The sequence below is a fragment of the Phalangium opilio genome, unplaced genomic scaffold (genome assembly GCF_054372755.1).
Source record: "Phalangium opilio isolate 3A_F unplaced genomic scaffold, DU_Popi_V2 ptg000019l_1, whole genome shotgun sequence".
Lineage (NCBI taxonomy): Eukaryota > Metazoa > Arthropoda > Arachnida > Opiliones > Phalangiidae > Phalangium > Phalangium opilio.
Window position 1 is genome coordinate 3,613,600 of NW_028324152.1, and position 26,738 is coordinate 3,640,337.

Sequence of the window (26,738 nt, forward strand, 5' to 3'; positions counted from 1 at the left end):
TCTCGTCGGAGCCTGGCTGTTATGTTACTTGACCTAGATTTCGTAGCTATTCAATTTTGAAAAATTAAAACAATAGGGTAAAAATTCCGATGAGTTAATTTAGTTAAATTACTGGAATATTCAGCATTCATGTCGCTTCAAAGCAAGGGCTCCGTGGCTTAGTGGTTAAAGCGCCTGTCTAGTAAACAGGAGATCATGAGTTCGATTCTCGTCGGAGCCTCGCTGTTATGTTACTTGAACTAGATTTCGTAGCTATATAATTTTGAAAAATTAAAAATAATAGTTGATTTAGATATTGATATATGAAAACAATAGTGTAAAAGTTCCCATGAGATAATTTAGATAATTTACTGAAATATTCAGCATTCATATCGCTTCAAAGCAAGGGCTCCGTGGCTTAGTGGTTAAAGCGCCTGTCTAGTAAACAGGAGATCATGAGTTCGATTCTCGTCGGAGCCTTGCTGTTATGTTACTTGACCTAGATTTCGTAGCTATTAAATTTTGAAAAATTAAAACAATAGGGTAAAAATTCCGATGTGATAATTTAGTTAATTTACTGAAATATTCAGCATTCATATCGCTTCAAAGCAAGGGCTCCGTGGCTTAGTGGTTAAAGCGCCTGTCTAGTAAAAAGGAGATCATGAGTTCGATTCTCGTCGGAGCCTTGCTGTTATGTTACTTGACCTAGATTTCGTAGCTATTAAATTTTGAAAAATTAAAACAATAGGGTAAAAATTCCGATGAGTTAATTTAGTTAAATTACTGGAATATTCAGCATTCATGTCGCTTCAAAGCAAGGGCTCCTTGGCTTAGTGGTTAAAGCGCCTGTCTAGTAAACAGGAGATCATGAGTTCGATTCTCGTCGGAGCCTCGCTGTTATGTTACTTGAACTAGATTTCGTAGCTATATAATTTTGAAAAATTAAAATAATAGGGAAAAAGTTCCCAAAAGATAATTTAGTTAATTTACTGAAATATCCTGCATTCATATCGCTTCAAAGCAAGGGCTCCGTGGCTTAGTGGTTAAAGCGCCAGTCTTGTAAACAGGAGATCATGTGTTCGATTCTCGTCGGAGCCTTGCTGTTATATTACTTGAACTAGATTTCGAAGTTATTAAATTTTGAAAAATTAAAAAATAATAGTTGATTTAGATATGCATATAAGCAAACAATAGTGTAAAAGTTCCGATGTGATAATTTAGTTAATTTACTGAAATATTCAGCATTCATATCGCTTCAAAGCAAGGGCTCCGTGGCTTAGTGGTTAAAGCGCCTGTCTTGTAAACAGGAGATCATGAGTTCGATTCTCGTCCGAGCCTCGCTGTTATGTTACTTGAACTAGATTTCGTAGCTATATAATTTCGAAAAATTAAATTAATAGGGCAAAAGTTCCCATGAGATAAATTAGTTAATTTACTGAAATATTCTGCATTCATATCGCTTCAAACCAAGGGCTCCGTGGCTTAGTGGTTAAAGCGCCTGTCTTGTAAACAGGAGATCATGTGTTCGATTCTCGTCGGAGCCTTGCTGTTATATTACTTGAACTAGATTTCGAAGCTATTAAATTTTGAAAAATTAAAAATAATAGTTGATTTAGATATGCATATATGCAAACAATAGTGTAAAAGTTCCGATGTGATAATTTAGTTAATTTACTGGTATATTCTGCATTCATATCGCTTCAAACCAAGGGCTCTGTGGCTTAGTGGTTAAAGCGCCTGTCTTGTAAACAGGAGATCATGTGTTCGATTCTCGTCGGAGCCTGGCTGTTATGTTACTTGACCTAGATTTCGTAGCTATTAAATTTTGAAAAATTAAAACAATAGGGTAAAAATTCCGATGAGTTAATTTAGTTAGTTTACTGAAATATTCAGCATTCATATCGCTTCAAAGCAAGGGCTCCGTGGCTTAGTGGTTAATGCGCCTGTCTAGTAAACATGAGATCATGAGTTCGATTCTTGTCGGAGCCTGGCTGTTATGTTACTTGACCTAGATTTCGTAGCTATTAAATTTTGAAAAATTAAAACAATAGGGTAAAAATTCCGATGAGTTAATTTAGTTAAATTACTGCAATATTCAGCATTCATGTCGCTTCAAAGCAAGGGCTCCGTGGCTTAGTGGTTAAAGCGCCTGTCTAGTAAACAGGAGATCATGAGTTCGATTCTCGTCGGAGCCTCGGTGTTATGTTACTTGAACTAGATTTCGTAGCTATATAATTGTGAAAAAATAAAATAATAGGGCAAAAGTTCCCATGAGATAATTTAGTTAATTTACTGAAATATTCTGCATTCATATAGCTTCAAAGCAAGGGCTCCGTGGCTTAGTGGTTAAAGCGCCTGTCTAGTAAACAGGAGATCATGAGTTTAATTCTCGTCGGAGCCTTGCTGTTATGTTACTTGACCTAGATTTCGTAGCTATTAAATTTTGAAAAATTAAAACAATAGGGTAAAAATTCCGAGGAGTTAATTTAGTTAAATTACTGGAATATTCAGCATTCATGTCGCTTCAAAGCAAGGGCTCCGTGGCTTAGTGGTTAAAGCGCCTGTCTTGTAAACAGGAGATCATGAGTTCGATTCTCGTCGGAGCCTCGCTGTCATATTACTTGAACTAGATTTCGAAGCTATTAAATTTTGAAAAATTAAAAAATAATAGTTGATTTAGATATGCATATAAGTAAACAATAGTGTAAAAGTTCCGATGTGATAATTTAGTTAATTTACTGAAACATTCAGCATTCATATCGCTTCAAAGCAAGGGCTCCGTGGCTTAGTGGTTAATGCGCCTGTCTAGTAAACAGGAGATCATGAGTTCGATTCTCGTCGGAGCCTGGCTGTTATGTTACTTGACCTAGATTTCGTAGCTATTAAATTTTGAAAAATTAAAACAATAGGGTAAAAATTCCGATGAGTTAATTTAGTTAAATTACTGGAATATTCAGCATTCATGTCGCTTCAAAGCAAGGGCTCCGTGGCTTAGTGGTTAAAGCGCCTGTCTAGTAAACAGGAGATCATGAGTTCGATTCTCGTCGGAGCCTCGCTGTTATGTTACTTGAACTAGATTTCGTAGCTATATAATTTTGAAAAATTAAAAATAATAGTTGATTTAGATATTGATATATGAAAACAATAGTGTAAAAGTTCCCATGAGATAATTTAGATAATTTACTGAAATATTCAGCATTCATATCGCTTCAAAGCAAGGGCTCCGTGGCTTAGTGGTTAAAGCGCCTGTCTAGTAAACAGGAGATCATGAGTTCGATTCTCGTCGGAGCCTTGCTGTTATGTTACTTGACCTAGATTTCGTAGCTATTAAATTTTGAAAAATTAAAACAATAGGGTAAAAATTCCGATGAGTTAATTTAGTTAAATTACTGCAATATTCAGCATTCATGTCGCTTCAAAGCAAGGGCTCCGTGGCTTAGTGGTTAAAGCGCCTGTCTAGTAAACAGGAGATCATGAGTTCGATTCTCGTCGGAGCCTCGGTGTTATGTTACTTGAACTAGATTTCGTAGCTATATAATTGTGAAAAAATAAAATAATAGGGCAAAAGTTCCCATGAGATAATTTAGTTAATTTACTGAAATATTCTGCATTCATATAGCTTCAAAGCAAGGGCTCCGTGGCTTATTGGTTAAAGCGCCTGTCTAGTAAACAGGAGATCATGAGTTTAATTCTCGTCGGAGCCTTGCTGTTATGTTACTTGACCTAGATTTCGTAGCTATTAAATTTTGAAAAATTAAAACAATAGGGTAAAAATTCCGAGGAGTTAATTTAGTTAAATTACTGGAATATTCAGCATTCATGTCGCTTCAAAGCAAGGGCTCCGTGGCTTAGTGGTTAAAGCGCCTGTCTTGTAAACAGGAGATCATGAGTTCGATTCTCGTCGGAGCCTCGCTGTCATATTACTTGAACTAGATTTCGAAGCTATTAAATTTTGAAAAATTAAAAAATAATAGTTGATTTAGATATGCATATAAGTAAACAATAGTGTAAAAGTTCCGATGTGATAATTTAGTTAATTTACTGAAACATTCAGCATTCATATCGCTTCAAAGCAAGGGCTCCGTGGCTTAGTGGTTAATGCGCCTGTCTAGTAAACAGGAGATCATGAGTTCGATTCTCGTCGGAGCCTGGCTGTTATGTTACTTGACCTAGATTTCGTAGCTATTAAATTTTGAAAAATTAAAACAATAGGGTAAAAATTCCGATGAGTTAATTTAGTTAAATTACTGGAATATTCAGCATTCATGTCGCTTCAAAGCAAGGGCTCCGTGGCTTAGTGGTTAAAGCGCCTGTCTAGTAAACAGGAGATCATGAGTTCGATTCTCGTCGGAGCCTCGCTGTTATGTTACTTGAACTAGATTTCGTAGCTATATAATTTTGAAAAATTAAAAATAATAGTTGATTTAGATATTGATATATGAAAACAATAGTGTAAAAGTTCCCATGAGATAATTTAGATAATTTACTGAAATATTCAGCATTCATATCGCTTCAAAGCAAGGGCTCCGTGGCTTAGTGGTTAAAGCGCCTGTCTAGTAAACAGGAGATCATGAGTTCGATTCTCGTCGGAGCCTTGCTGTTATGTTACTTGACCTAGATTTCGTAGCTATTAAATTTTGAAAAATTAAAACAATAGGGTAAGAATTCCGATGAGTTAATTTAGTTAGTTTACTGAAATATTCAGCATTCATATCGCTTCAAAGCAAGGGCTCCGTGGCTTAGTGGTTAATGCGCCTGTCTAGTAAACATGAGATCATGAGTTCGATTCTTGTCGGAGCCTGGCTGTTATGTTACTTGACCTAGATTTCGTAGCTATTAAATTTTGAAAAATTAAAACAATAGGGTAAAAATTCCGATGAGTTAATTTAGTTAAATTACTGCAATATTCAGCATTCATGTCGCTTCAAAGCAAGGGCTCCGTGGCTTAGTGGTTAAAGCGCCTGTCTAGTAAACAGGAGATCATGAGTTCGATTCTCGTCGGAGCCTCGGTGTTATGTTACTTGAACTAGATTTCGTAGCTATATAATTGTGAAAAAATAAAATAATAGGGCAAAAGTTCCCATGAGATAATTTAGTTAATTTACTGAAATATTCTGCATTCATATAGCTTCAAAGCAAGGGCTCCGTGGCTTAGTGGTTAAAGCGCCTGTCTAGTAAACAGGAGATCATGAGTTTAATTCTCGTCGGAGCCTTGCTGTTATGTTACTTGACCTAGATTTCGTAGCTATTAAATTTTGAAAAATTAAAACAATAGGGTAAAAATTCCGAGGAGTTAATTTAGTTAAATTACTGGAATATTCAGCATTCATGTCGCTTCAAAGCAAGGGCTCCGTGGCTTAGTGGTTAAAGCGCCTGTCTTGTAAACAGGAGATCATGAGTTCGATTCTCGTCGGAGCCTCGCTGTCATATTACTTGAACTAGATTTCGAAGCTATTAAATTTTGAAAAATTAAAAAATAATAGTTGATTTAGATATGCATATAAGTAAACAATAGTGTAAAAGTTCCGATGTGATAATTTAGTTAATTTACTGAAACATTCAGCATTCATATCGCTTCAAAGCAAGGGCTCCGTGGCTTAGTGGTTAATGCGCCTGTCTAGTAAACAGGAGATCATGAGTTCGATTCTCGTCGGAGCCTGGCTGTTATGTTACTTGACCTAGATTTCGTAGCTATTAAATTTTGAAAAATTAAAACAATAGGGTAAAAATTCCGATGAGTTAATTTAGTTAAATTACTGGAATATTCAGCATTCATGTCGCTTCAAAGCAAGGGCTCCGTGGCTTAGTGGTTAAAGCGCCTGTCTAGTAAACAGGAGATCATGAGTTCGATTCTCGTCGGAGCCTCGCTGTTATGTTACTTGAACTAGATTTCGTAGCTATATAATTTTGAAAAATTAAAAATAATAGTTGATTTAGATATTGATATATGAAAACAATAGTGTAAAAGTTCCCATGAGATAATTTAGATAATTTACTGAAATATTCAGCATTCATATCGCTTCAAAGCAAGGGCTCCGTGGCTTAGTGGTTAAAGCGCCTGTCTAGTAAACAGGAGATCATGAGTTCGATTCTCGTCGGAGCCTTGCTGTTATGTTACTTGACCTAGATTTCGTAGCTATTAAATTTTGAAAAATTAAAACAATAGGGTAAAAATTCCGATGTGATAATTTAGTTAATTTACTGAAATATTCAGCATTCATATCGCTTCAAAGCAAGGGCTCCGTGGCTTAGTGGTTAAAGCGCCTGTCTAGTAAAAAGGAGATCATGAGTTCGATTCTCGTCGGAGCCTTGCTGTTATGTTACTTGACCTAGATTTCGTAGCTATTAAATTTTGAAAAATTAAAACAATAGGGTAAAAATTCCGATGAGTTAATTTAGTTAAATTACTGGAATATTCAGCATTCATGTCGCTTCAAAGCAAGGGCTCCTTGGCTTAGTGGTTAAAGCGCCTGTCTAGTAAACAGGAGATCATGAGTTCGATTCTCGTCGGAGCCTCGCTGTTATGTTACTTGAACTAGATTTCGTAGCTATATAATTTTGAAAAATTAAAATAATAGGGAAAAAGTTCCCAAAAGATAATTTAGTTAATTTACTGAAATATCCTGCATTCATATCGCTTCAAAGCAAGGGCTCCGTGGCTTAGTGGTTAAAGCGCCAGTCTTGTAAACAGGAGATCATGTGTTCGATTCTCGTCGGAGCCTTGCTGTTATATTACTTGAACTAGATTTCGAAGTTATTAAATTTTGAAAAATTAAAAAATAATAGTTGATTTAGATATGCATATAAGCAAACAATAGTGTAAAAGTTCCGATGTGATAATTTAGTTAATTTACTGAAATATTCAGCATTCATATCGCTTCAAAGCAAGGGCTCCGTGGCTTAGTGGTTAAAGCGCCTGTCTTGTAAACAGGAGATCATGAGTTCGATTCTCGTCCGAGCCTCGCTGTTATGTTACTTGAACTAGATTTCGTAGCTATATAATTTCGAAAAATTAAATTAATAGGGCAAAAGTTCCCATGAGATAAATTAGTTAATTTACTGAAATATTCTGCATTCATATCGCTTCAAACCAAGGGCTCCGTGGCTTAGTGGTTAAAGCGCCTGTCTTGTAAACAGGAGATCATGTGTTCGATTCTCGTCGGAGTCTTGCTGTTATATTACTTGAACTAGATTTCGAAGCTATTAAATTTTGAAAAATTAAAAATAATAGTTGATTTAGATATGCATATATGCAAACAATAGTGTAAAAGTTCCGATGTGATAATTTAGTTAATTTACTGAAATATTCAGCATTCATATCGCTTCAAAGCAAGGGCTCCGTGGCTTAGTGGTTAAAGCGCCTGTCTAGTAAACAGGAGATCATGAGTTCGATTCTCGTCGGAGCCTTGCTGTTATGTTACTTGACCTAGATTTCGTAGCTATTAAATTTTTAAAAATTAAAACAATAGGGTAAAAATTCCGATGAGTTAATTTAGTTAAATTACTGGTATATTCTGCATTCATATCGCTTCAAACCAAGGGCTCTGTGGCTTAGTGGTTAAAGCGCCTGTCTTGTAAACAGGAGATCATGTGTTCGATTCTCGTCGGAGCCTGGCTGTTATGTTACTTGACCTAGATTTCGTAGCTATTAAATTTTGAAAAATTAAAACAATAGGGTAAAAATTCCGATGAGTTAATTTAGTTAAATTACTGGAATATTCAGCATTCATGTCGCTTCAAAGCAAGGGCTCCGTGGCTTAGTGGTTAAAGCGCCTGTCTAGTAAACAGGAGATCATGAGTTCGATTCTCGTCGGAGCCTCGCTGTTATGTTACTTGAACTAGATTTCGTAGCTATATAATTTTGAAAAATTAAAATAATAGGGAAAAAGTTCCCAAGAGATAATTTAGTTAATTTACTGAAATATCCTGCATTCATATCGCATCAAAGCAAGGGCTCCGTGGCTTAGTGGTTAAAGCGCCAGTCTTGTAAACAGGAGATCTTGTGTTCGATTCTCGTCGGAGCCTTGCTGTTATATTACTTGAACTAGATTTCGAAGCTATTAAATTTTGAAAAATTAAAAATAATAGTTGATTTAGATATGCATATATGCTAACAATAGTGTAAAAGTTCCGATGTGATAATTTAGTTAATTTACTGAAATATTCAGCATTCATATCGCTTCAAAGCAAGGGCTCCGTGGCTTAGTGGTTAATGCGCCTGTCTAGTAAACAGGAGATCATGAGTTCGATTCTTGTCGGAGCCTGGCTGTTATGTTACTTGACCTAGATTTCGTAGCTATTAAATTTTGAAAAATTAAAACAATAGGGTAAAAATACCGATGAGTTAATTTAGTTAAATTACTGGTATATTCTGCATTCATATCGCTTCAAACCAAGGGCTCCGTGGCTTAGTGGTTAAAGCGCCTGTCTAGTAAACAGGAGATCATGAGTTCGATTCTCGTCGGAGCCTTGCTGTTATGTTACTTGACCTAGATTTCGTAGCTATTAAATTTTGAAAAATTAAAACAATAGGGTAAAAATTCTGATGAGTTAATTTAGTTAAGTTACTGCAATATTCAGCATTCATGTCGCTTCAAAGCAAGGGCTCCATGGCTTAGTGGTTAAAGCGCCAGTCTTGTAAACAGGAGATCATGTGTTCGATTCTCGTCGGAGCCTTGCTGTTATATTACTTGAACTAGATTTCGAAGCTATGAAATTTTGAACAATTAAAAATAATAGTTGTTTTAGATATGCATATATGCAAACAATAGTGTAAAAGTTCCCATGAGATAATTTAGTTAATTTACTGAAATATTCAGCATTCATATCACTTCAAAGCAAGGTCTCCGTGGCTTAGTGGTTAAAGCGCCTGTCTAGTAAACAGGAGATAATGAGTTCGATTCTCGTCGGAGTCTGGCTGTTATGTTACTTGAACTAGATTTCGTAGCTATATAATTTTGAAAAATTAAAAATAATAGTTGATTTAGATATTGATATATGAAAACAATAGTGTAAAAGTTCCCATGAGATAATTTAGATAATTTACTGAAATATTCAGCATTCATATCGCTTCAAAGCAAGGGCTCCGTGGCTTAGTGGTTAAAGCGCCTGTCTAGTAAACAGGAGATCATGAGTTCGATTCTCGTCGGAGCCTTGCTGTTATGTTACTTGACCTAGATTTCGTAGCTATTAAATTTTGAAAAATTAAAACAATAGGGTAAAAATTCCGATGAGTTAATTTAGTTAAATTACTGCAATATTCAGCATTCATGTCGCTTCAAAGCAAGGGCTCCATGGCTTAGTGGTTAAAGCGCCAGTCTTGTAAACAGGAGATCATGTGTTCGATTCTCGTCGGAGCCTTGCTGTTATATTACTTGAACTAGATTTCGAAGCTATGAAATTTTGAACAATTAAAAATAATAGTTGATTTAGATATGCATATATGCAAACAATAGTGTAAAAGTTCCCATGAGATAATTTAGTTAATTTACTGAAATATTCAGCATTCATATCACTTCAAAGCAAGGTCTCCGTGGCTTAGTGGTTAAAGCGCCTGTCTAGTAAACAGGAGATCATGAGTTCGATTCTCGTCGGAGCCTGGCTGTTATGTTACTTGAACTAGATTTCGTAGCTATATAATTTTGAAAAATTAAAACAATAGGGTAAAAATTCCGATGAGTTAATTTAGTTAAATTACTGGTATATTCTGCATTCATATCGCTTCAAACCAAGGGCTCTGTGGCTTAGTGGTTAAAGCGCCTGTCTTGTAAACAGGAGATCATGTGTTCGATTCTCGTCGGAGCCTGGCTGTTATGTTACTTGACCTAGATTTCGTAGCTATTAAATTTTGAAAAATTAAAACAATAGGGTAAAAATTCCGATGAGTTAATTTAGTTAAATTACTGGAATATTCAGCATTCATGTCGCTTCAAAGCAAGGGCTCCGTGGCTTAGTGGTTAAAGCGCCTGTCTAGTAAACAGGAGATCATGAGTTCGATTCTCGTCGGAGCCTCGCTGTTATGTTACTTGAACTAGATTTCGTAGCTATATAATTTTGAAAAATTAAAATAATAGGGAAAAAGTTCCCAAGAGATAATTTAGTTAATTTACTGAAATATCCTGCATTCATATCGCTTCAAAGCAAGGGCTCCGTGGCTTAGTGGTTAAAGCGCCAGTCTTGTAAACAGGAGATCATGTGTTCGATTCTCGTCGGAGCCTTGCTGTTATATTACTTGAACTAGATTTCGAAGTTATTAAATTTTGAAAAATTAAAAAATAATAGTTGATTTAGATATGCATATAAGCAAACAATAGTGTAAAAGTTCCGATGTGATAATTTAGTTAGTTTACTGAAATATTCAGCATTCATATCGCTTCAAAGTAAGGGCTCCGTGGCTTAGTGGTTAATGCGCCTGTCTAGTAAACAGGAGATCATGAGTTCGATTCTTGTCGGAGCCTGGCTGTTATGTTACTTGACCTAGATTTCGTAGCTATTAAATTTTGAAAAATTAAAACAATAGGGTAAAAATTCCGATGAGTTAATTTAGTTAAATTACTGCAATATTCAGCATTCATGTCGCTTCAAAGCAAGGGCTCCGTGGCTTAGTGGTTAAAGCGCCTGTCTAGTAAACAGGAGATCATGAGTTCGATTCTCGTCGGAGCCTCGCTGTTATGTTACTTGAACTAGATTTCGTAGCTATATAATTGTGAAAAAATAAAATAATAGGGCAAAAGTTCCCATGAGATAATTTAGTTAATTTACTGAAATATTCTGCATTCATATCGCTTCAAAGCAAGGGCTCCGTGGCTTAGTGGTTAAAGCGCCAGTCTTGTAAACAGGAGATCATGTGTTCGATTCTCGTCGGAGCCTTGCTGTTATATTACTTGAACTAGATTTCGAAGTTATTAAATTTTGAAAAATTAAAAAATAATAGTTGATTTAGATATGCATATAAGCAAACAATAGTGTAAAAGTTCCGATGTGATAATTTAGTTAGTTTACTGAAATATTCAGCATTCATATCGCTTCAAAGTAAGGGCTCCGTGGCTTAGTGGTTAATGCGCCTGTCTAGTAAACAGGAGATCATGAGTTCGATTCTTGTCGGAGCCTGGCTGTTATGTTACTTGACCTAGATTTCGTAGCTATTAAATTTTGAAAAATTAAAACAATAGGGTAAAAATTCCGATGAGTTAATTTAGTTAAATTACTGCAATATTCAGCATTCATGTCGCTTCAAAGCAAGGGCTACGTGGCTTATTGGTTAAAGCGCCTGTCTAGTAAACAGGAGATCATGAGTTCGATTCTCGTCGGAGCCTCGCTGTTATGTTACTTGAACTAGATTTCGTAGCTATATAATTGTGAAAAAATAAAATAATAGGGCAAAAGTTCCCATGAGATAATTTAGTTAATTTACTGAAATATTCTGCATTCATATAGCTTCAAAGCAAGGGCTCCGTGGCTTAGTGGTTAAAGCGCCTGTCTAGTAAACAGGAGATCATGAGTTTAATTCTCGTCGGAGCCTTGCTGTTATGTTACTTGACCTAGATTTCGTAGCTATTAAATTTTGAAAAATTAAAACAATAGGGTAAAAATTCCGAGGAGTTAATTTAGTTAAATTACTGGAATATTCAGCATTCATGTCGCTTCAAAGCAAGGGCTCCGTGGCTTAGTGGTTAAAGCGCCTGTCTTGTAAACAGGAGATCATGAGTTCGATTCTCGTCGGAGCCTCGCTGTCATATTACTTGAACTATTTTTCGAAGCTATTAAATTTTGAAAAATTAAAAAATAATAGTTGATTTAGATATGCATATAAGCAAACAATAGTGTAAAAGTTCCGATGTGATAATTTAGTTAATTTACTGAAACATTCAGCATTCATATCGCTTCAAAGCAAGGGCTCCGTGGCTTAGTGGTTAATGCGCCTGTCTAGTAAACAGGAGATCATGAGTTCGATTCTCGTCGGAGCCTGGCTGTTATGTTACTTGACCTAGATTTCGTAGCTATTAAATTTTGAAAAATTAAAACAATAGGGTAAAAATTCCGATGAGTTAATTTAGTTAAATTACTGGAATATTCAGCATTCATGTCGCTTCAAAGCAAGGGCTCCGTGGCTTAGTGGTTAAAGCGCCTGTCTAGTAAACAGGAGATCATGAGTTCGATTCTCGTCGGAGCCTCGCTGTTATGTTACTTGAACTAGATTTCGTAGCTATATAATTTTGAAAAATTAAAAATAATAGTTGATTTAGATATTGATATATGAAAACAATAGTGTAAAAGTTCCCATGAGATAATTTAGATAATTTACTGAAATATTCAGCATTCATATCGCTTCAAAGCAAGGGCTCCGTGGCTTAGTGGTTAAAGCGCCTGTCTAGTAAACAGGAGATCATGAGTTCGATTCTCGTCGGAGCCTTGCTGTTATGTTACTTGACCTAGATTTCGTAGCTATTAAATTTTGAAAAATTAAAACAATAGGGTAAAAATTCCGATGTGATAATTTAGTTAATTTACTGAAATATTCAGCATTCATATCGCTTCAAAGCAAGGGCTCCGTGGCTTAGTGGTTAAAGCGCCTGTCTAGTAAAAAGGAGATCATGAGTTCGATTCTCGTCGGAGCCTTGCTGTTATGTTACTTGACCTAGATTTCGTAGCTATTAAATTTTGAAAAATTAAAACAATAGGGTAAAAATTCCGATGAGTTAATTTAGTTAAATTACTGGAATATTCAGCATTCATGTCGCTTCAAAGCAAGGGCTCCTTGGCTTAGTGGTTAAAGCGCCTGTCTAGTAAACAGGAGATCATGTGTTCGATTCTCGTCGGAGCCTTGCTGTTATATTACTTGAACTAGATTTCGAAGTTATTAAATTTTGAAAAATTAAAAAATAATAGTTGATTTAGATATGCATATAAGCAAACAATAGTGTAAAAGTTCCGATGTGATAATTTAGTTAATTTACTGAAATATTCAGCATTCATATCGCTTCAAAGCAAGGGCTCCGTGGCTTAGTGGTTAAAGCGCCTGTCTTGTAAACAGGAGATCATGAGTTCGATTCTCGTCCGAGCCTCGCTGTTATGTTACTTGAACTAGATTTCGTAGCTATATAATTTCGAAAAATTAAATTAATAGGGCAAAAGTTCCCATGAGATAAATTAGTTAATTTACTGAAATATTCTGCATTCATATCGCTTCAAACCAAGGGCTCCGTGGCTTAGTGGTTAAAGCGCCTGTCTTGTAAACAGGAGATCATGTGTTCGATTCTCGTCGGAGCCTTGCTGTTATATTACTTGAACTAGATTTTGAAGCTATTAAATTTTGAAAAATTAAAAATAATAGTTGATTTAGATATGCATATATGCAAACAATAGTGTAAAAGTTCCGATGTGATAATTTAGTTAATTTACTGAAATATTCAGCATTCATATCGCTTCAAAGCAAGGGCTCCGTGGCTTAGTGGTTAAAGCGCCTGTCTAGTAAACAGGAGATCATGAGTTCGATTCTCGTCGGAGCCTTGCTGTTATGTTACTTGACCTAGATTTCGTAGCTATTAAATTTTGAAAAATTAAAACAATAGGGTAAAAATTCCGATGAGTTAATTTAGTTAAATTACTGGTATATTCTGCATTCATATCGCTTAAACCAAGGGCTCTGTGGCTTAGTGGTTAAAGCGCCTGTCTTGTAAACAGGAGATCATGTGTTCGATTCTCGTCGGAGCCTGTTTGTTATGTTACTTGACCTAGATTTCGTAGCTATTAAATTTTGAAAATTTAAAACAATAGGGTAAAAATTCCGATGAGTTAATTTAGTTAAATTACTGGAATATTCAGCATTCATGTCGCTTCAAAGCAAGGGCTCCGTGGCTTAGTGGTTAAAGCGCCTGTCTAGTAAACAGGAGATCATGAGTTCGATTCTCGTCGGAGCCTCGCTGTTATGTTACTTGAACTAGATTTCGTAGCTATATAATTTCGAAAAATTAAATTAATAGGGCAAAAGTTCCCATGAGATAATTTAGTTAATTTACTGAAATATTCTGCATTCATATCGCTTCAAACCAAGGGCTCCGTGGCTTAGTGGTTAAAGCGCCTGTTTTGTAAACAGGAGATCATGTGTTCGATTCTCGTCGGAGCCTTGCTGTTATATTACTTGAACTAGATTTCGAAGCTATTAAATTTTGAAAAATTAAAAATAATAGTTGATTTAGATATGCATATATGCAAACAATAGTGTAAAAGTTCCGATGTGATAATTTAGTTAATTTACTGAAATATTCAGCATTCATATCGCTTCAAAGCAAGGGCTCCGTGGCTTAGTGGTTAATGCGCCTGTCTAGTAAACAGGAGATCATGAGTTCGATTCTTGTCGGAGCCTGGCTGTTATGTTACTTGACCTAGATTTCGTAGCTATTAAATTTTGAAAAATTAAAACAATAGGGTAAAAATTCCGATGAGTTAATTTAGTTAAATTACTGCAATATTCAGCATTCATGTCGCTTCAAAGCAAGGGCTCCGTGGCTTAGTGGTTAAAGCGCCTGTCTAGTAAACAGGAGATCATGAGTTCGATTCTCGTCGGAGCCTCGCTGTTATGTTACTTGAACTAGATTTCGTAGCTATATAATTTTGAAAAATTAAAAATAATAGTTGATTTAGATATTGATATATGAAAACAATAGTGTAAAAGTTCCCATGAGATAATTTAGATAATTTACTGAAATATTCAGCATTCATATCGCTTCAAAGCAAGGGCTCCGTGGCTTAGTGGTTAAAGCGCCTGTCTAGTAAACAGGAGATCATGAGTTCGATTCTCGTCGGAGCCTTGCTGTTATGTTACTTGACCTAGATTTCGTAGCTATTAAATTTTGAAAAATTAAAACAATAGGGTAAAAATTCCGATGAGTTAATTTAGTTAAATTACTGGTATATTCTGCATTCATATCGCTTCAAACCAAGGGCTCTGTGGCTTAGTGGTTAAAGCGCCTGTCTTGTAAACAGGAGATCATGTGTTCGATTCTCGTCGGAGCCTGGCTGTTATGTTACTTGACCTAGATTTCGTAGCTATTAAATTTTGAAAAATTAAAACAATAGGGTAAAAATTCCGATGAGTTAATTTAGTTATATTACTGGAATATTCAGCATTCATGTCGCTTCAAAGCAAGGGCTCCGTGGCTTAGTGGTTAAAGCGCCTGTCTAGTAAACAGGAGATCATGAGTTCGATTCTCGTCGGAGCCTCGCTGTTATGTTACTTGAACTAGATTTCGTAGCTATATAATTTTGAAAAATTAAAATAATAGGGAAAAAGTTCCCAAGAGATAATTTATTTAACACAGGAATATTGCAATTTGAATCAAGGATCGTCCTTGTTTGAATTCACACAGAATTCCTTATTCCACACAGGAATATTGCAATTTGAATCAAGGATCGTCCTTGTTTGAATTCACACAGAATTCCTTATTTAACACAGGAATATTGCAATTTGAATCAAGGATCGTCCTTGCTTGAATTCACACAGAATTCCTTATTCCACACAGGAATATTGCAATTTGAATCAAGGATCGTCCTTGTTTGAATTCACACAGAATTCCTTATTCCACACAGGAATATTGCAATTTGAATCAAGGATCGTCCTTGTTTGAATTAGCAAGTTGGCTAATGAAACCCCAGAGTTAAAGGGCGTTTTTGCAAGCCATTTAGCAAGTTGGCTAATGGAACCCTAGAGTTAAAGGGCGTTTTTGCAAGCCATTTAGCAAGTTGGCTAATGGAACCCTAGAGTTAAAGGGCGTTTTTGCAAGCCATTTAGCAAGTAGGCTAATGGAACCCCAGAGTTAAAGGGCGTTTTTGCAAGCCATTTAGCAAGTTGGCTAATGGAACCCCAGAGTTAAAGGGCGTTTTTGCAAGCCATTTAGCAAGTTGGCTAATGGAACCCCAGAGTTAAAGGGCGTTTTTGCAAGCCATTTAGCAAGTTCGCTAATGGAACCCCAGAGTTAAAGGGCGTTTTTGCAAGCCATTTAGCAAGTTGGCTATTGGAACCCCAGAGTTAAAGGGCGTTTTTGCAAGCCATTTAGCAAGTTCGCTAATGGAACCCCAGAGTTAAAGGGCGTTTTTGCAAGCCATTTAGCAAGTTGGCTATTGGAACCCCAGAGTTAAAGGGCGTTTTTGCAAGCCATTTAGCAAGTTGGCTAATGGAACCCCAGAGTTAAAGGGCGTTTTTGCAAGCCATTTAGCAAGTAGGCTAATGGAACCCCAGAGTTAAAGGGCGTTTTTGCAAGCCATTTAGCAAGTAGGCTAATGGAACCCCAGAGTTAAAGGGCGTTTTTGCAAGCCATTTAGCAAGTAGGCTAATGGAACCCCAGAGTTAAAGGGCGTTTTTGCAAGCCATTTAGCAAGTAGGCTAATGGAACCCCAGAGTTAAAGGGCGTTTTTGCAAGCCATTAAGCAAGTTAGCTAATGGAACCCCAGAGTCAAAGGGCGTTTTTGCAAGCCATGTACGTATTTTTATACAGGCATGACGTGTAATAGAGTAGTGGCGGTAGAGAGGGGAGTAGACTATGTATCCCCCCTTTGGTCGCGCTCTTGTAGGCGGACTAAGAGATAGAAGGGTATGACGCTTCATCTTACCTTACCGCCACCGCTCGAATTAATTAATTAATTACAGGCTAAGACCCTCCCGGGTAAGCCAAGTAGATACAGCCACCCTCTCCACCCACTTTTATCTACTACTGGTTTTACTATGAATAGTCGCTTGATAAATATATCTTTAGACACCAAGATTTGCCACCTTTAACTTCTTTTTTTTTTTCGACAAAACACATTTCTTTGTGATAAGAATAATAGTTTTATCTATAAAAGGCTTCGTATCGGTCTATAAAGCTCTGTTTTCAAAGCATAAATATAATTAGCAATGATAATCTGTTGAGTATTTTCTCTTGAGACGAGGTAACAATGCTAGGAATTCCATCAACTATTAATTAACAACGCTATTACAGCTAGGACAACAGACACCCCTATTCCTTTTTAACAAAACATATTCCTTTATGATAAGAGTAGTAAGTTTCTCTGTAACAGGCCTCGAATCTGTCTCGGAATAGTTTGTTTCCGAACGCTAAATCTAACTGGCAATGATAGTCTGTTGATACTTTATCTTCAAGGCCAGGCATAAGTGTCATATCAAAGGAATCAAAGAACATCTTCAGTGCCGTTTTACTTTTTAAAAAATTTATGTTAAAATCTCTCACAACAACTGTCGGAATAGAGGCATCATATCTAATATCGAATAAAGGATTAAAATCCTCAAAAACTGATCTCAAACTCGCTCCAGGCGATTTGTACAACAAAACAACAGTCATCGGTTCATTTTCAATGGAAACATCCAACCAGCAACGTTCCACATGCGAATTTCTGAAAGGTCTATCGGTTCGTAAAACCCTATTATTCAAATCGTTAACTACATTTTCTGGTGTATCTTTTAAATGAATGGAAGAACCAAATGCAATTCTACGTGCCGTTCTTGGCAGATAAATACCACCCACTTCCCTAAAGGATGGCACATGAAACTCATCATTTTCTTTCTTCCACGTTTCAACAAAGCATAATAACTGGGCATTTCTTATTACGGTGTCTGCTAAAATATCTTCCAAATGTGCGTTTAAGGACTGCACATTGTGAACATAAATATAAACCGGTTCGTTCAAGAACGGTAACGCAATACTCTTCGTATCTCGTAATCTTTTAAGTTCCAATCCAACTTGATTGTTTTTAGGCGCATTTGGAACTTGAAATTTACCCTCAATATACAAACCAGAGGCGTTTCTCGCTCTACTACAAGCAACGTATAAATGAGCTCTCTCTAATTTCTTTCTTTGATTACAATGCACTACTACAGACGAATACGTATCTCCTTGACTCTTGTGTATCGTAATAGCCTCAGAAATGACCAAAGGAAACTGTTTCCTAGAGACCGAAACATTATTTTGCCTCCATTTTCTACTAAATGCCTTAGTAACTTTCTCGACAGGAGTCCAAATCCTGTTAAAGTTATTCTGCTCGTATAACCCATGACTCTTTTGTCTCAACAACTTTCCAACATTAGCATCAGCAAACTCAATCCAAACCCTAAACGGAATTTGTTCACCGAGCCTATTTGTGCAGTACTCTATTTTTCTTAACCAACCTGTTGCCCCATTTGTAAGTCCGTCAGACGTATCAACATTGTTAGTCATCATGTATCTGGCGCCACAAGCGAGCGTTAATTCTTTAGGCAGACCATACGTATCAGACGTTGCCAACGTTTGGACTTGAGAAAGAATGTTATTTCTAACTTCTCTAGTAAGATCACCATTTACAACATCTACTGAAACGGAAATAGACTTTTCCGTATTCATGTTTAAAAGCATCTCTTCGTTAAACTGGTTCACTTCAACGTTAGTAGGGAAAAGATGTATCGCTTCTTTTGGCGGTACACGCTCTCTATTCACTTCTAAACTTACAAAAAAGTTAATATCATCCTGATTCATACTTCCCACAGCCATTCTGTTCAAAGCTTCCGCAAACCTTTTGTCATCTTTTTGCCTCATAATTTCTTCAAGCTCTGCAAACTGGAATTCTTCCCATATTGGGTTACCAATTAACGCCGCATAGGGATTGTCAGTATCACTTTGACCTTGAAAAGCGAAATGATCGCGCACTGGTCTAAGTTGGTTAAAATCTCCAACTAACAGTACAGATACACCACCGAAATAATCTGGACAACCCATTATCTCTTGCAATCTCGCGTTAACTCGGTTAAAAACCTTGGCTCCAACCATTGATATTTCGTCAATAATTACTAATTTCACTTGACCATACATCAATCTACAATTGTGAAGAGTTTCACTTTCTAGCCTGGAAATATTCCCGGCAAATTGACTAACCGGTAGACAAAAGGTACTATGCAAAGTAGCGCCACCTATATTAAAGGCAGCCTTGCCCGTAGGTGCGCATCGCAAAACTTTAACTTCCGAGGGATTAGACCCTGGCTGCTTATTATAAAATCTAGTAACAGCTTCAAATATGGCACTTATCAAAACGCTTTTTCCAACACCAGCGCCACCGGTAACAAATAGCCGTAAAGGCGATTCCTTGCATTTTAAATGATGCAGAACTTCATAAAATATTTCTTTCTGTTTCACATTCAGCATTCTAACAAGTACATTGTACTCAGAATCATTGACTAACGTCACTGACGGAGCAATAGTTCTTTCCGCATTACCATCAAGAATATCACGGGTAATATTTCCTATAGACTCCTGAACCGTATTTATTAGAAATTCAGAATCTTCAACAATTAAAGATCTATCTAATTCATTTCGATGTTCCAATTCAGGCTGAATATTAGTAAGATCAGCTTCAATAGCTTCACTTTCGAAATCTCGGACAGCCTGTTCAATGGCCGCTTCGTCAATTTCGTTATGAAATTCTTTTCTACATTCCTTTATAATCTCAAGTTTAAGTTCATACTCTGATTTCAGATCCTTTGTCAAAATGTCCCTACTCTCATCGCGCCAAGGCGAGAACAACATTATTTGCTCACGATAATACTGTTCGGGTTCTTTCACTAAATTGAATCTCCGATACCGCATAATTTTAGAATGGCCACGTTTTCTAATAAAGCCTGAATCATTTTTCAGTTTCAACCATTTACCACATTCAACTTCAAGGTTTTCATTGTCATCAATATGACTTTGGGTTTTCGCAACTCTACGACTTTTGGAAAACTCGTACCACGTCGCAAATTGAGCTAACGTTACTGCCTCTAAATTATCTGGCCTTTGAACATAATGGTCCAACATTCCAGAAGCGAAAACGTCCATACTATCTTCTGACAACTGTTCAAGCTCACTTTTGCTTTTGAGAATATGGACTCGATTTTCGGGCAAATTTGTATTAACGTAAATACAGGCTCGACTACATCTAGAGACTGGAATTTGTAAAACACTATATGCCGCTTCTTGCGCGCTTACCTCGTGCGCATTCAAAAACTGATTTGCTATCACTTTCAACTTTTGCTTTACCGTACATTTATCTGACTGTGCTCGTTTAGCAGCTTCACGCAAAAGCATTGACATGCCACGCTGAGATTTTCCAATATAAGACACAATATACATAACCAGAGCGTAAGGATCAAGTACAAACTGAATGTCCATATTCGCTTGCCAAAGGCGCAAAGTGCACGGGTTGTACGGATTAACCCTAGTATCTTTAGGGTGTCTTTTCAATAAAACAACTTTCTTTTTTATGTCATACGTAACTGCCTTAATATATTCCTCTTCACTCATTCGCAACTTTGCCAACAACTCCTCGAAACTATCTACCCAAAATTCCTTTTCTTTTGATTGCAAAAGTTCATTCAATTTTTTGGAATTCCTCTTACATTTCAGTTCTTCGTCAAGAGTACCGGGTTCTCTTAAACTCGGATCATAAACAATAGTTCTAGGCATGGGAGGAAATGGAATTCCAAAACGACAAACTGAACTGTTATTTACCTTTTTCTTACACGTTGTCGTGTGTTTGTGCATTTGCAAAGACGTTAACAAATCCCCATTACCATCGTTCAATTTACCAGCGCAAGAAATAACTTTATCAATAAAGTCCTCTACCTCTTTAACATTCGACAAATCATCTTTGAGCTTAGGCGCATCTTTAATCCATATCAACCCATGTTGATGGGGAGACCCTCTTTGCTGTATTTCAACTCTAAAGTAATAATCTTCAATAACACCAAGGGGACCTAGTTTTTGCAAAGCTTTAAGCAGAGCCCGAAAACGGTGGTCAAAATATCTAGCACAAGTAACAGGATCATTCTGAATCAACTTGGCCTTTTCCGAAAAACTTAAATTCCTAATTTCATTATCCGCTAAGCGTTCTTGACCTGAGGTCACTCTCAGTATGTTCAAAAGCTCAGGCCATTTGCCTTCCGCAGCTGAAAACGTTATAAAAAAGGTAGCCGTACCAAGCTGCCTAATCATAGCCATTAACTCTTTCTGCCTATGCTGCCAATATAAAGGCGAGGACTGCAAATTTTCTAATACTCTAAAACCATCATCCTGCTTAACAATTGAATCGAGTGCACCAGCAGACGATAAAAACCCAGCAGTGTAATTAGAGCCATCTTTTCTCTTGGTTTTTCTCATACACACTTGTATAGATTCACTTACTTTCATTGTTTCCAACTTAACAAAAGCGTAAAACAATTTTGAGACATTCTTGGCACAACGTCGATCAACATTACGAAGCTCCCACTTGGCAATATCCCCAAACCTACCTTTAACCTTAAGGTTTCTCTTCTGACCGACATAAATACTGGGGAATGACAATTCCTCAGCGTCCTCGTCATAGAGCAAAGACATTGGCGTTTGACCTTCACCAGGAGCAAACTTAACATGCATGGTGTTAGTGGGAAGGAAATCGGACAATGACACTAACAACGTGTCTTGATTCCCAACTGGTAATAAATTAACTTCGCTAGCTTCATTGACTTCATTCCACATATCATCGCTATCGTTTTCGTTCGCTAAATTCACTGACCCTACTGGGTTTTCCCTTAATATATCATCCTGATTTAACTGACGGTCATTTTCGTCAACAATAAATTCAAGTTCTTCTGGAATTGGATCCAATATATCGACTCTTACAGATATTCCATGCTTAATATACAACGGTGTTTTCACCAAAACCTTAAGAGCTTCGTGCATTTTTTTAGGCCTAACAGTTTCATACAAATATGGTGTGTTATATTGCATTCTCCTCATAAACTCAATTTGAACAGTATCTGTTTCACGAGGTAACCGTGGTAACACTGACACTGTAGACTCGACATTTATAGGAACGTTGACCACGTTTCCCTTAATCCCCCTTTGTTGATCACAACCCAACCTTCTTATTTGCATAAAAGCTATTCGTGGTGAAATCATCCTTTCCTCCAAATTAGACAAATTAACTAGTTCTGACGGAACTTCAGGAAATTCAAATCCATTTTCTCTGGAAAACTTGGGGATTTCGTTCTTCTTGACAGCTTTATTACAAGCACTACATAAAAATACTTTGTCACCCAATTCACGACCGTGAATCCCAGGAACTGCCAAAAACACTCTAGACTGAACTAAGCTACCCGATGCTTTAAAAAAAAGATTTGAACACCCTTCACATGGCCACGTTGGACCTTCTTTTATGCTTTCAAAATACGTCTGCTCTATAAACACAGGATCTGTTCTTCTTTCTGCCACAGACAATCTATTCCTAGAACGTTCAGGGTTCCTAAACTCCACATTTGCACGACTGGCAGCCATACCCAACTGATTTCTAACACGTTCAGCTTCAACGTACTCTGCATCTTGGCGTTTACTAGCCATACCCAACTGATTTCTAACACGTTCAGCTCCAACGTACTCTGCATCTTGGCGTTTACTAGCCTTACTCAACTGATTTCTAACACGTTCAGCTTCAACGTACTCTGCATCTTGGCGTTTACTAGCCATACCCAACTGATTTCTAACACGTTCAGCTTCAACGTACTCTGCATCTTGGCGTTTACTAGCCATACCCAACTGATTTCTAACACGTTCAGCTCCAACGTACTCTGCATCTTGGCGTTTACTAGCCTTACTCAACTGATTTCTAACACGTTCAGCTTCAACGTACTCTGCATCTTGGCGTTTACTAGCCTTACTCAACTGATTTCTAACACGTTCAGCTTCAACGTACTCTGCATCTTGGCGTTTACTAGCCATACCCAACTGATTTCTAACACGTTCAGCTTCAACGTACTCTGCATCTTGGCGTTTACTAGCCTTACTCAACTGATTTCTAACACGTTCAGCTTCAACGTACTCTGCATCTTGGCGTTTACTAGCCTTACTCAACTGGTCCTTTACTCGTTCGCTTGCTCTATACCACTCATCAAGCCTTTTAACTCTCTTGGTAAGTATGCCAACCTGATTTTCCCTTTCACGATAAGCCTCATTCTCCCGCTTTTTCGCCATTGATCGCGCCTCCTTCATTCTATACTCTTCATTCTGTCTCAAAATTCTCATTCTCTCTAACGGATAAACATTACCATGAGACGTAGAAGGTACTTGTTCATCGTTCGCTACCATTACAGAACTATCTGAAATATTACTAACTAAATTCATCGCTTCGTCGGCAGTAATTAACGCTACGTTTTTAGAAACTTCACTTGTACTTCCGTCTAATACATTATCCTTCATTCTACTGTGGCCAACTGGCGGCGCAATAGAACCAACAAACAAATTAGGACTAGAAATACTAGAAACCGTACCTTCAACCTTACTACCATCGTGGCCAACTGACGGAGCAATAGAAGTAATGGGCAAACTAGTACTAGGACTAGACGTACTAGAACCTGTACATTTAACCTTAGCTTTTTTCTGAGCTGCTAAAACTCTTCTCCTTTCATTTTCTCTCTTCTTAAACTCAGGGTCTGATCTTTTTGCCCTCATCCTTTCCCGCGCTTTGCGCTTCCGCATTTCATCTTTACTCTCAACATTATCTTCCTCCATTTTACATACAAAAATCAAATACTCACAAAAAGAAGCGGCAAAAACCTGCGGGCTCTTTACAACCACTTAATTTCACTTAATCTCCAACTTCCAACAACAATAATATACCGGTAGTTTAATTGACAACCTACTAGCATAGAAATTCTGATTAAGAATGGCTCCCGTGGACTAAAAAGGTCAATTTTCAACTAGGTGGGCGTTATCTCATTAGATTTAAAAAATATCATTTTTTGTGATTTTTTTTTCGAACTGTTATCTAAACCTAGATGGTTTTCAGTCAAACAAACAAGGAGCATAAACACAATAGTGGAAGCTTCAGTCTTATTTAAAACATGTAAAACAATTATCATCTCTGCAAATAGCTTACACATGTCTTTTTTACCAATGCCTAACCGTTTGGATTTTTCTAGAGCAATCTTATCACCAAAAAAATTTTTTTGATACAAAATAAATGTTTTATATTCTTATTAAGAATAAAACAAGAGGATAAAAAAGGTCTGTCCTCTCGTAATTTTTTAAGCTTTTATCATGATTACTCTATACAACAGTAACAAGGAGTATAAACCCATTAGTGGAAGCAGTATATTTTTTATTACGAAACAATCTCGCTTATGTTGATCCTCTCTAGACTTCGCTCAAAACGTATTACTCCTACGTACAATATTAATAGACAGGCAAGGATTCATACCATTAAAGAAGGAGCGCAATATTATCCATATTTTCATTTCATATAGAGAGCTAACAGTTCTGACCCTGAAACGTCACACCCTTCTATCTCTTACTGGAGTTTCATCCCCCCTAACGGTTGGAAACGGTATTCTACGCGCAAAAATGCCAACCAGAGGCGGGCTGGGTGACGTCAGACTATCTCTTCCCCCTACCCAGTTGTTAGCTCCTTATACAGGGAAAAAAATGCCAACCAGAGGGGGCTGGGTGACGTCAGACTATCTCTTCCCCCTATCCAGTTGTTAGCTCCCTATACAGAGAAAAAAATTATTATGTTTCTGAGAGCAGCTTCCCATTTTGGTTGTTGTTTTGAAAAATATATCACCCTTCTATTTCTTACTGGAGTTTCATCCCCCCTAACGGTTGGAAACGGTATTCTACGCGCAAAAATGCCAACCAGAGGGGGGCTGGGTGACGTCAGACTATCTCTTCCCCCTACCCAGTAGTTAGCTCCCTATTCAGAGAAAAAAATGCCAACCAGAGGGGGGCTGGGTGACGTCCGACTATCTCTTCCCCCTACCCAGTTGTTAGCTCCTTATACAGAGAAAAAAAATTATTATGTTTCTGAGAGCAGCTTCCCATTTTGGTTGTTGTTTTGAAAAATATATCGCAATGCACGGGCCTTGATAGATATAGGAGGCAATGAATGAAATATATCACAATGCATGGGCCTTGATAGATACAGGAGGCAATGAATGAAATATATCACAATGCACGTGCCTTGATAGATATAGGAGGCAATGAAGGAAATATATCGCATGCACGGGGCCTTGTTAGATATAGGAGGCAATGATTTAATCTCTCTCTTTGCACGAGAGGTTTATCTTTAATATTTAAATAAATATAATTATTTTTAATTATTTTAATCTTCAATAATTAACATTAATAATAGTTAAATCGTTTAAAATAAAGTTATACCTATTATCTTCTCAAACTTTGCTAATATTGACGTTTAAAGTGAAGGGTACCCCTCTTGCCCGCTTTTTTCAAATTTGGGGTATATATACTATTCGTTTCCATTATAATAGTAAGGAAAAAGCGCAATTGCGAAAACCTTTGGTGGCGATCCCACCTTAGGGAGGCTAGACGTTTCTCGTAACCCTAGCTGATCGCCGCGTATATCCTAAAACCAAACGATGATAATGGAGTAGAAGCCAATGATACAGATTGGTGTCTATGTGGAATAGACGGAAGACTAGTGGATGGTGGTGTTAGAAGCCAGTGTACGTGCAGACTGGAGTCAATGTGGGATTGACAAAGAACAGAAAATGGTGGTGTTGGAAACTAGAAAAGCACCAAACTGGTGTTCATGTGGGATGGACGAAGACGAAACATGGTGGTGCGAGAACTCAAGGATAGAGTAGCCAACGGAGAGAAATACAATTTTCCAAATTTCTGTGAACTGTCAATGAGGTCCGGAAATTGGGAACACGTTTGCTCCGATACGCAAACTGCGAACGCGGTCACGTGGGTGTAACAACGGACAGACAGACACACAGACAGACACACAGACACACAGACACACACACAGACACACACACAGACACACACACAGACACGGCCGTTACAGAACCTCTCCTGGACTACGTCACACGGAGAGGTAAAAAATAATAGTTGATTTAGATATGCATATATGCAAACAATAGTGTAAAAGTTCCCATGAGATAATTTAGTTAATTTACTGAAATATTCAGCATTCATATCGCTTCAAAGCAAGGTCTCCGTGGCTTAGTGGTTAAAGCGCCTGTCTAGTAAACAGGAGATCATGAGTTCGATTCTCGTCGGAGCCTCGCTGTTATGTTACTTGAACTAGATTTCGTAGCTATATAATTTTGAAAAATTAAAATAATAGGGCAAAAGTTCCCAAGAGATAATTTAGTTAATTTGCTGAAATATTCTGCATTCATATCGCTTCAAACCAAGGGCTCCGTGGCTTAGTGGTTAAAGCACCTGTCTTGTAAACAGGAGATCATGTGTTCGATTCTCGTCGGAGCCTTGCTGTTATATTACTTGAACTAGATTTCGAAGCTATTAAATTTTGAAAAATTAAAAATAATAGTTGATTTAGATATGCATATATGCAAACAATAGTGTAAAAGTTCCGATGTGATAATTTAGTTAATTTACTGAAATATTCAGCATTCATATCGCTTCAAAGCAAGGGCTCCGTGGCTTAGTGGTTAATGCGCCTGTCTAGTAAACAGGAGATCATGAGTTCGATTCTTGTCGGAGCCTGGCTGTTATGTTACTTGACCTAGATTTCGTAGCTATTAAATTTTGAAAAATTAAAACAATAGGGTAAAAATTCCGATGAGTTAATTTAGTTAAATTACTGCAATATTGAGCATTCATGTCGCTTAAAAGCAAGGGCTCCGTGGCTTAGTGGTTAAAGCGCCTGTCTAGTAAACAGGAGATCATGAGTTCGATTCTCGTCGGAGCCTCGCTGTTATGTTACTTGAACTAGATTTCGTAGCTATATAATTTTGAAAA

General features: G+C 37.2%; 47 non-coding genes across 47 annotated transcripts; all 47 read left to right on the forward strand.

The window, feature by feature from the left end:
- The first annotated feature begins 147 nt into the window (after positions 1-147).
- On the forward strand, positions 148-220 carry TRNAT-AGU (transfer RNA threonine (anticodon AGU)). The gene has a single exon. It is a non-coding gene; the product is annotated as a tRNA-Thr (tRNA).
- A 166-nt stretch (positions 221-386) lies between these two features.
- Positions 387-459, forward strand: TRNAT-AGU (transfer RNA threonine (anticodon AGU)). The gene has a single exon. It is a non-coding gene; the product is annotated as a tRNA-Thr (tRNA).
- A 785-nt stretch (positions 460-1,244) lies between these two features.
- Positions 1,245-1,317, forward strand: TRNAT-UGU (transfer RNA threonine (anticodon UGU)). The gene has a single exon. It is a non-coding gene; the product is annotated as a tRNA-Thr (tRNA).
- A 133-nt stretch (positions 1,318-1,450) lies between these two features.
- TRNAT-UGU (transfer RNA threonine (anticodon UGU)) lies at positions 1,451-1,523 on the forward strand. The gene has a single exon. It is a non-coding gene; the product is annotated as a tRNA-Thr (tRNA).
- Positions 1,524-1,689: 166 nt separating this feature from the next.
- TRNAT-UGU (transfer RNA threonine (anticodon UGU)) lies at positions 1,690-1,762 on the forward strand. The gene has a single exon. It is a non-coding gene; the product is annotated as a tRNA-Thr (tRNA).
- Positions 1,763-2,101: 339 nt separating this feature from the next.
- TRNAT-AGU (transfer RNA threonine (anticodon AGU)) lies at positions 2,102-2,174 on the forward strand. The gene has a single exon. It is a non-coding gene; the product is annotated as a tRNA-Thr (tRNA).
- A 133-nt stretch (positions 2,175-2,307) lies between these two features.
- TRNAT-AGU (transfer RNA threonine (anticodon AGU)) lies at positions 2,308-2,380 on the forward strand. Its single transcript has one exon. It is a non-coding gene; the product is annotated as a tRNA-Thr (tRNA).
- A 133-nt stretch (positions 2,381-2,513) lies between these two features.
- Positions 2,514-2,586, forward strand: TRNAT-UGU (transfer RNA threonine (anticodon UGU)). Its single transcript has one exon. It is a non-coding gene; the product is annotated as a tRNA-Thr (tRNA).
- A 373-nt stretch (positions 2,587-2,959) lies between these two features.
- Positions 2,960-3,032, forward strand: TRNAT-AGU (transfer RNA threonine (anticodon AGU)). Its single transcript has one exon. It is a non-coding gene; the product is annotated as a tRNA-Thr (tRNA).
- A 166-nt stretch (positions 3,033-3,198) lies between these two features.
- TRNAT-AGU (transfer RNA threonine (anticodon AGU)) lies at positions 3,199-3,271 on the forward strand. Its single transcript has one exon. It is a non-coding gene; the product is annotated as a tRNA-Thr (tRNA).
- Positions 3,272-3,404: 133 nt separating this feature from the next.
- TRNAT-AGU (transfer RNA threonine (anticodon AGU)) lies at positions 3,405-3,477 on the forward strand. Its single transcript has one exon. It is a non-coding gene; the product is annotated as a tRNA-Thr (tRNA).
- Positions 3,478-3,816: 339 nt separating this feature from the next.
- On the forward strand, positions 3,817-3,889 carry TRNAT-UGU (transfer RNA threonine (anticodon UGU)). The gene has a single exon. It is a non-coding gene; the product is annotated as a tRNA-Thr (tRNA).
- Positions 3,890-4,262: 373 nt separating this feature from the next.
- On the forward strand, positions 4,263-4,335 carry TRNAT-AGU (transfer RNA threonine (anticodon AGU)). Its single transcript has one exon. It is a non-coding gene; the product is annotated as a tRNA-Thr (tRNA).
- A 166-nt stretch (positions 4,336-4,501) lies between these two features.
- TRNAT-AGU (transfer RNA threonine (anticodon AGU)) lies at positions 4,502-4,574 on the forward strand. The gene has a single exon. It is a non-coding gene; the product is annotated as a tRNA-Thr (tRNA).
- A 339-nt stretch (positions 4,575-4,913) lies between these two features.
- Positions 4,914-4,986, forward strand: TRNAT-AGU (transfer RNA threonine (anticodon AGU)). The gene has a single exon. It is a non-coding gene; the product is annotated as a tRNA-Thr (tRNA).
- Positions 4,987-5,119: 133 nt separating this feature from the next.
- Positions 5,120-5,192, forward strand: TRNAT-AGU (transfer RNA threonine (anticodon AGU)). Its single transcript has one exon. It is a non-coding gene; the product is annotated as a tRNA-Thr (tRNA).
- A 133-nt stretch (positions 5,193-5,325) lies between these two features.
- On the forward strand, positions 5,326-5,398 carry TRNAT-UGU (transfer RNA threonine (anticodon UGU)). Its single transcript has one exon. It is a non-coding gene; the product is annotated as a tRNA-Thr (tRNA).
- Positions 5,399-5,771: 373 nt separating this feature from the next.
- On the forward strand, positions 5,772-5,844 carry TRNAT-AGU (transfer RNA threonine (anticodon AGU)). The gene has a single exon. It is a non-coding gene; the product is annotated as a tRNA-Thr (tRNA).
- Positions 5,845-6,010: 166 nt separating this feature from the next.
- On the forward strand, positions 6,011-6,083 carry TRNAT-AGU (transfer RNA threonine (anticodon AGU)). Its single transcript has one exon. It is a non-coding gene; the product is annotated as a tRNA-Thr (tRNA).
- Positions 6,084-6,868: 785 nt separating this feature from the next.
- Positions 6,869-6,941, forward strand: TRNAT-UGU (transfer RNA threonine (anticodon UGU)). Its single transcript has one exon. It is a non-coding gene; the product is annotated as a tRNA-Thr (tRNA).
- A 133-nt stretch (positions 6,942-7,074) lies between these two features.
- Positions 7,075-7,147, forward strand: TRNAT-UGU (transfer RNA threonine (anticodon UGU)). Its single transcript has one exon. It is a non-coding gene; the product is annotated as a tRNA-Thr (tRNA).
- Positions 7,148-7,313: 166 nt separating this feature from the next.
- On the forward strand, positions 7,314-7,386 carry TRNAT-AGU (transfer RNA threonine (anticodon AGU)). Its single transcript has one exon. It is a non-coding gene; the product is annotated as a tRNA-Thr (tRNA).
- A 133-nt stretch (positions 7,387-7,519) lies between these two features.
- On the forward strand, positions 7,520-7,592 carry TRNAT-UGU (transfer RNA threonine (anticodon UGU)). The gene has a single exon. It is a non-coding gene; the product is annotated as a tRNA-Thr (tRNA).
- Positions 7,593-7,725: 133 nt separating this feature from the next.
- On the forward strand, positions 7,726-7,798 carry TRNAT-AGU (transfer RNA threonine (anticodon AGU)). The gene has a single exon. It is a non-coding gene; the product is annotated as a tRNA-Thr (tRNA).
- Positions 7,799-8,376: 578 nt separating this feature from the next.
- Positions 8,377-8,449, forward strand: TRNAT-AGU (transfer RNA threonine (anticodon AGU)). Its single transcript has one exon. It is a non-coding gene; the product is annotated as a tRNA-Thr (tRNA).
- Positions 8,450-9,060: 611 nt separating this feature from the next.
- Positions 9,061-9,133, forward strand: TRNAT-AGU (transfer RNA threonine (anticodon AGU)). The gene has a single exon. It is a non-coding gene; the product is annotated as a tRNA-Thr (tRNA).
- A 371-nt stretch (positions 9,134-9,504) lies between these two features.
- Positions 9,505-9,578, forward strand: TRNAT-AGU (transfer RNA threonine (anticodon AGU)). The gene has a single exon. It is a non-coding gene; the product is annotated as a tRNA-Thr (tRNA).
- A 133-nt stretch (positions 9,579-9,711) lies between these two features.
- Positions 9,712-9,784, forward strand: TRNAT-UGU (transfer RNA threonine (anticodon UGU)). Its single transcript has one exon. It is a non-coding gene; the product is annotated as a tRNA-Thr (tRNA).
- Positions 9,785-9,917: 133 nt separating this feature from the next.
- On the forward strand, positions 9,918-9,990 carry TRNAT-AGU (transfer RNA threonine (anticodon AGU)). Its single transcript has one exon. It is a non-coding gene; the product is annotated as a tRNA-Thr (tRNA).
- Positions 9,991-10,569: 579 nt separating this feature from the next.
- Positions 10,570-10,642, forward strand: TRNAT-AGU (transfer RNA threonine (anticodon AGU)). Its single transcript has one exon. It is a non-coding gene; the product is annotated as a tRNA-Thr (tRNA).
- Positions 10,643-11,427: 785 nt separating this feature from the next.
- On the forward strand, positions 11,428-11,500 carry TRNAT-AGU (transfer RNA threonine (anticodon AGU)). Its single transcript has one exon. It is a non-coding gene; the product is annotated as a tRNA-Thr (tRNA).
- Positions 11,501-11,633: 133 nt separating this feature from the next.
- On the forward strand, positions 11,634-11,706 carry TRNAT-UGU (transfer RNA threonine (anticodon UGU)). The gene has a single exon. It is a non-coding gene; the product is annotated as a tRNA-Thr (tRNA).
- A 373-nt stretch (positions 11,707-12,079) lies between these two features.
- TRNAT-AGU (transfer RNA threonine (anticodon AGU)) lies at positions 12,080-12,152 on the forward strand. The gene has a single exon. It is a non-coding gene; the product is annotated as a tRNA-Thr (tRNA).
- Positions 12,153-12,318: 166 nt separating this feature from the next.
- On the forward strand, positions 12,319-12,391 carry TRNAT-AGU (transfer RNA threonine (anticodon AGU)). Its single transcript has one exon. It is a non-coding gene; the product is annotated as a tRNA-Thr (tRNA).
- A 579-nt stretch (positions 12,392-12,970) lies between these two features.
- Positions 12,971-13,043, forward strand: TRNAT-UGU (transfer RNA threonine (anticodon UGU)). The gene has a single exon. It is a non-coding gene; the product is annotated as a tRNA-Thr (tRNA).
- A 133-nt stretch (positions 13,044-13,176) lies between these two features.
- TRNAT-UGU (transfer RNA threonine (anticodon UGU)) lies at positions 13,177-13,249 on the forward strand. Its single transcript has one exon. It is a non-coding gene; the product is annotated as a tRNA-Thr (tRNA).
- Positions 13,250-13,415: 166 nt separating this feature from the next.
- TRNAT-AGU (transfer RNA threonine (anticodon AGU)) lies at positions 13,416-13,488 on the forward strand. The gene has a single exon. It is a non-coding gene; the product is annotated as a tRNA-Thr (tRNA).
- Positions 13,489-13,620: 132 nt separating this feature from the next.
- TRNAT-UGU (transfer RNA threonine (anticodon UGU)) lies at positions 13,621-13,693 on the forward strand. The gene has a single exon. It is a non-coding gene; the product is annotated as a tRNA-Thr (tRNA).
- Positions 13,694-13,826: 133 nt separating this feature from the next.
- Positions 13,827-13,899, forward strand: TRNAT-AGU (transfer RNA threonine (anticodon AGU)). The gene has a single exon. It is a non-coding gene; the product is annotated as a tRNA-Thr (tRNA).
- A 133-nt stretch (positions 13,900-14,032) lies between these two features.
- On the forward strand, positions 14,033-14,105 carry TRNAT-UGU (transfer RNA threonine (anticodon UGU)). Its single transcript has one exon. It is a non-coding gene; the product is annotated as a tRNA-Thr (tRNA).
- Positions 14,106-14,477: 372 nt separating this feature from the next.
- TRNAT-AGU (transfer RNA threonine (anticodon AGU)) lies at positions 14,478-14,550 on the forward strand. The gene has a single exon. It is a non-coding gene; the product is annotated as a tRNA-Thr (tRNA).
- Positions 14,551-14,716: 166 nt separating this feature from the next.
- Positions 14,717-14,789, forward strand: TRNAT-AGU (transfer RNA threonine (anticodon AGU)). The gene has a single exon. It is a non-coding gene; the product is annotated as a tRNA-Thr (tRNA).
- A 133-nt stretch (positions 14,790-14,922) lies between these two features.
- TRNAT-UGU (transfer RNA threonine (anticodon UGU)) lies at positions 14,923-14,995 on the forward strand. The gene has a single exon. It is a non-coding gene; the product is annotated as a tRNA-Thr (tRNA).
- A 133-nt stretch (positions 14,996-15,128) lies between these two features.
- TRNAT-AGU (transfer RNA threonine (anticodon AGU)) lies at positions 15,129-15,201 on the forward strand. The gene has a single exon. It is a non-coding gene; the product is annotated as a tRNA-Thr (tRNA).
- Positions 15,202-25,964: 10,763 nt separating this feature from the next.
- On the forward strand, positions 25,965-26,038 carry TRNAT-AGU (transfer RNA threonine (anticodon AGU)). Its single transcript has one exon. It is a non-coding gene; the product is annotated as a tRNA-Thr (tRNA).
- A 133-nt stretch (positions 26,039-26,171) lies between these two features.
- On the forward strand, positions 26,172-26,244 carry TRNAT-UGU (transfer RNA threonine (anticodon UGU)). The gene has a single exon. It is a non-coding gene; the product is annotated as a tRNA-Thr (tRNA).
- Positions 26,245-26,616: 372 nt separating this feature from the next.
- On the forward strand, positions 26,617-26,689 carry TRNAT-AGU (transfer RNA threonine (anticodon AGU)). Its single transcript has one exon. It is a non-coding gene; the product is annotated as a tRNA-Thr (tRNA).
- The last annotated feature ends 49 nt before the right edge of the window (positions 26,690-26,738 follow it).